A 6,000-nucleotide genomic window follows, 5' to 3' on the forward strand; every position below is an offset into this window, starting at 1 on the left:
TGTCATTTTACATGGCCTACCACTTCGTGGCTGAGTTGCTGTCATTCCCAATCACTTCCACTTTGTTATAATACCACTGACAGTTGACTGTGAAATATTTAGTAGCGAGGAAATTTCACGACTGGACTTGTTGCACAGGTGGCATCCTATCACGGTACCACGCTGGAATTCACTGATTACCTGAGAGTGACACATTCTTTCACAAATGTTTGTAGAAGCAGTCTGCATGCCTAGGTGCTTGATTTTTATACACCTATGGCCGTGGAAGTGATTGGAACACCTGAATTCAATGATTTGGATCGGTGAGTAAATACTTTTGGCAATATAGTGTACCTCTCAACCTCCCGCACAAGCTCCGGCTCCTTCCCCCCCAGTGAGATTACATTTCACGTACCAAGAGCCAGTTTCTGCCATAGGGGTCTATGCTGACAAGAGCCTCCCCGCCATCTCCCTCTGCCTTTATTTTCATACCCAAAATGGATGAGCTCAAAGACGAAATTCAACAATGACAAACCATGGTTCACAGCTAAACTTTGACAGCTGTGACTTGATAAGGAGGCAGCCTATAGAAGAGGTGACAGGGTCCAATGTAACAGACCCAGAAACACACTAACAAAGAAAATAAGGGCAGCTGAAAGAAACTACTTTGAAAAACTAAAGGGTTTAGTCCTTGCAAACAGCCCAGCATCAGCATGGAGAGGCTTTAAAGATCTTACTAACTACAAGAAACCATCTTCCAACCTGGATCAGAACCAATGTCTAGCTGAATACCTGAATGTATTTTACTGCAGATTTGAAAATTCCATTAACCAGCCAACATTACCTCCTCCCAGGGTCCCTTTCATTTCTACTGCTCCAGTACTTCTGATCTGTGAGGAGGACGTGCAATGCCTCTTTAAAGGACAAAGGATCAGAAAGGTCCCTGGACCTGATATGGTATCCACATTGTGTCTGAAAACCTGTGCTTATCAGTTAGCACCCATCTTCACACAAATTTTCAACAAGTCATTGGAGCTGTCCATCATGCCATCCTGCTTTAAATGCTCCACCATCATTCCCATACCCAAAAAGCCTTGTATCTCAGGTCTGAATGAACACAGGCCAGTAGCTCTGACATCTGTGGTGATGAAGGTCTTTGAAGAACTAGTGTTGGCCCACTTGAAAGACATTACAGAACTGATGTTGGACCACCAACAGGTTGCGTATAGGGCAAATAGATTAGTGGACGATGCTGTTAATATTCACTACATACTGCATCAACTTGACAGCCCATTTCGATTGCCGATTTCAGCTTGACCTTTAACACTGTAACTCCAGAAATCCTCCATCATAAACTCCTCCAGGTGTCTGTGCCCAGATCCACCTGCTACTGGATCTCCTGACTGACAGGAAGCAACATGTGAGTCTGGGTGAAATCACATCCACCACCTGTACTCCTATTACTGGTGCCCCATAAAGATGTGCAATTTCGCCACCGCTCTTCTCCACCTACACCAGCTATTTTACCTTTGGTGAATCTGCATACAGACAGAAGGCTGACAGGCTTACACTTTTGATGCAGTAATAATAGCTCAGTGCTTAACCTCAAGACTGTGGAAATAAAGGTGAACTTTAGAAAGAACTTTTCTCTACTTTCTCCTCTCATCATCCACAATTGCTTTGTGGCAAGCACAGAATCGTTAGGTCCCTTGGTACTATCACCTGCAAGGTCTTGAGTTGGGAGTCTAATGTAACTTCCATCATGGAGAAGGTGCAGCAGAGGATGTACTTTCTACACCAGCTGAGAAAGTACAACCTTCCCAAGGAGCTGCTGTGCCAGTTCTACAGAGCTGCTGTTGAATCCATACTTTGCTCATACCTCACTGCCTTGTTCTGCTCTGCCACCCAGCATGACAAGTCCAGACTGCAGAGGATAGTCAGAGCTGCGGAATGGATCATCAGCAGCAATCTGCCCTCTGTCCAGGATCTATTTTACCATATCAGAAAACAGGCAGGTAAAATTACTCAGGACCCTCAGGCACAAGAACAGTTTCTTTCTGCTAGCTATGGAAGCTATGGAATGAATACTTACACAAGTCATGTGCCTAAACACCCCAAAACCACATACTCTGAACCGTGTAATATTCAACAGTAGCTATGTAATATTAAGTAATATCTTGGTCCTTGTGCAATACTGAAGCCATGCACTATTTTTGGTCTTTGTTGTAGTTGTATTTAAGCAATGGGTTACTTGCAAATCATGTCTATTGTCTTACTGTTATATGTAAGCACTGTATATTGGCAGTTGCACTGTTTATGAGCACTGTAACCTGGAGACAAAGTCCTTATGTGTGCAAGCACACTTGGCCAATAAAACTGATCATGATTCTGATCTTAAATCAAGTCCCACAACAACACTGCTATTTAAGGCTCCAATCCCAGGATCTGAACTCTTCAAGACATGAAGCAGGGACAGAAGTTCAACAAAAACAGACTCAGTGACCATAGCCTGGCTATTGAATAAGGCGGGTTTAAAAAGTCATGGTTACAGAGAGAGGAGAGAATGTGTGGTAACTGCAGGACAGGTGAGGGAGACCCAGAAGTGCACTTCCAACAATTTGAAAAATAAAAAAAAAGCTTCAGGACATATATATTGTTATATAATTATCTCCTGTCACTCTATGCCAGATTAGGATTATACCATAGATGTATCTGTCACGCTCAAACCTGCCAGTGCAACGACTGCAAATTAATTTGTGCCATATTCACAAAATAAGGTCCTTGCATTAATTTATTGTCTTGATTTCATAATTATGCAACACAAATAATCAACTTTTCTACACTATTCAAATAATGATTATTTTTATGTGAGCATATTATCCTCTCAGTGGCACAGTAATTAAAGTAGGCAACCGAGAAGTACATCTACAGTACTGACTCATCAGTCAGGTGCAGGTGTGGCAGGTGGTTAAAGCTTTTTGCAGCACTCTAATTACATTCACAAACACTAATATAACAGGTTCTTTGGGAGGGATGAAAAAAGGTGGCGTGTTGTATACTGTAGCACTGGTGTAGAGTAAGACAAAGGTGAGGCCATGATTCTGTGACAGAAACAGGAAGGCACGTACCAAGAGCCAGTTTCCGCCACAGGGTCCACATCGTTAAGAACCTCCCTGCCATCTCAAACTGCCTATATGGCATTGCACCCACACTCCTGGTAAGGGGAAAAGACCTGCCCCAGGTGGAGGAGTCAAAGTATTTCAGGTCTTGTTCGTGAGGGACAAACCCATGGGGGAAGTCACCACTGGCCACAAGCTTTACCCTCACAGTAACCCGCCACACACAAACAACCCGCACCCCAGACAAAAGACCAATGCATACTCACAATTTAAACTATAACAACATAAAAAATAAAAAAATAAACAGTCCTTTTTAGGAGGATGAGCGGTCCCACTTTATATTGTGTCTCTATTAACTGTGTAGTTACATATGAACAAGATATGCAACAGCAATGTAACTACTAATGATTTAGTCACTGTTACGAGTGGATTACAAATGGTCACCTTATGTAATTATACATGTGTATCAACTTCAGTTTTGCCACATGTAATTACACAAGTGTATCCTAATGGTGGTGACAGCCTATTCTCTCTCAATTACACAAGAGTAATAACATAAATGTAATTACATTTGTAATCAGACTGGAAGAGCAGTTTTTCCAGAAGTTTGTAAAGGGAAGTATATAATAACTTACATTAAGACATTACTTACATTGTATCTGCCAGCTTTCCTGACATTAACTAGCATTTATGTTGCCACTGTTGTGACATTATAACCTGTCTCAATTTTAAACCATTCTGTAATGTGACAGAACAGCATATGTCCACTTATCTTAACATGTAACTTTTATGGCATTAATTAAATGTGTTGCATTTCCCCCCAAAGCAACGTCTCTATTACCACTCCATTATTACACAGTACCTACATAGCAACTACACAGGAATGTCCACTTATTTTAAAGTGTAACTTTAAAACTACACTACAGGAAAGTTCCTGTGTAGAAGATACACTTCTGTAATTATATGAGGCAAAACTGAAAGTTGATACACATATGTAATTACATTGACTAAATCATCAGTAGTTACAGTGTTGTTGCATGTGTTAATCATGGGTAACTACACAGTTATTAGGGACACTTAATATAAAGTGGGACTGGGTGAGCACCTACCATGAGCTTCTGCATGAGGCCACTCACATTGCATCATCTCCTGAGCTTCTCAAAGATAGTGTGAGCCAGTAGCAAGGCACTACAATATATATGTAGTTGGACAGCCCAACCTAGAAAAAATCTAATGAAACTATTTAAGATATGATATCTTTGTTATTGCTATACAATATAATGAGGTGTCATTTGTAGCCAGCTTGTAGATGCTTAATCAAAGGTAAAAACATAAAGTATAAAAGTGTAAACACACAGGGTATAATAAATAAAAGAAACAGTCACAGTGTTGAAACATATTATTGCAGTCAGTGCCAGTAGAAACAGACTGCACATAGATCAGTGTGTGCAAATGTTTAAATGCAGTAGCATTGTTGAGGTCTAATACAGTTATAGTGGTGTTGCTGCTATGAAGGGGAGTGAGCAGTGTGACATCACTGGGGTAAAAACTGTTTTTCATTCTGGTCATTCAGAGCTCTGTAGCGCTTGCCAGATGGCAGAGGAGAGAAGATGCTGTGTTCAGAGTGGGTCAGGTTTCTACATATGCTAATGGCTTTGCGGCTACAGTGGGTTCTCTAAATATCTTTAAGTGCTGGAAGCTGTAAGCCAGTGATCCTCTGGGCCATTTTAATGATGCGCAAGTTGAAAGCAAGGTTGTTGTCCTGGTTCCAGCTCCCCAAGTTCTCAACCTCTTTTCTGTGGGCTGACTCATTGTTGCTGGAGATCAAACCTATCACAATGGTGTCGTCCACAAATGTTGTAATGATGTCGGAATCATTAATGGGTTTGCAGTGGTGCTCCAGTGTCCCACTATTTCAGGTGTGACAGGGCAGTAAAGGCCCAATAAAACAGTATTCTCAGTCTAACCATTTGCCTTATAAGCAAACTGGTATTGGTCCAGTAGAAGGGGGTTTTGATTGCTTTGTATGTGTGCTAAGTCTCGTCACTTGAAACATTTCATAACAACGGGTGTCAATGCCACTGGGCGATAGTCATGCAGGAACCTGACTGCAGTCTGTTTTGGAACAGGGATGATTGTAGCAGACTTAAAGCAGGTAAGGACAGTGGCCTGTTTCAGGAAGATGTCATACAGGTTGGACAGGTGTTGTTACTTTTGTTTTCTGTGATAGATTTAATGCCCTGCCACATATGCCAGGAGTCTGAGCTTTTAAAAAGGTCCTCTGTAATCATTTTGCAGCGCTCTGCTTAAATAAGAGTGGCCCTAATTGTTTTATAAGCCTCTGGATCTCTTGTAGGAAAAATATTATCATCAAGTACCTTCAACAGTACCTGAACATCTCTGTACATTCAAGGTTTAAGGTTGGGGAATGTCTGAATGTGTTTAACAGCGGTAACATTGTCCATAAAGAAGTTGATGCAGGCTAAAACCAAAGAAGCATAAATGTTTGAGTACATGTGATTGTCCTGAGTGGTTTTCAGTTTAAAATATCAAGGTTGTGTTGTCTTATTGTGATTAAGACTTTCCCCCAGTTTTAACAGACAACATGAAACTGTTTATAAGATAGTCAAATCTTAGTTTGCATGAGACTATTAATGTGCATCTAAATCTGATTATTGCGCATAGGCATGTACAATGTCAACAGCTACAATGCAAATATAGTGAAATTGCAATATTTTGCAGAAACCGCACTCTTTCTGACAGTATGCCAAAAACTGGAATGTATCTAGTGCTTTTTCAGAAAAGGTGTGGTGTTGTGACATAGTCAAGGAACCTGAATACAAATAGAATAGCACACATTCTTCCAGATGGTTTCAACTTCACTCAGCAGAACTTCATCACA

This window comes from Colossoma macropomum, unplaced genomic scaffold (assembly GCF_904425465.1).
Source record: "Colossoma macropomum unplaced genomic scaffold, Colossoma_macropomum, whole genome shotgun sequence".
Lineage (NCBI taxonomy): Eukaryota > Metazoa > Chordata > Actinopteri > Characiformes > Serrasalmidae > Colossoma > Colossoma macropomum.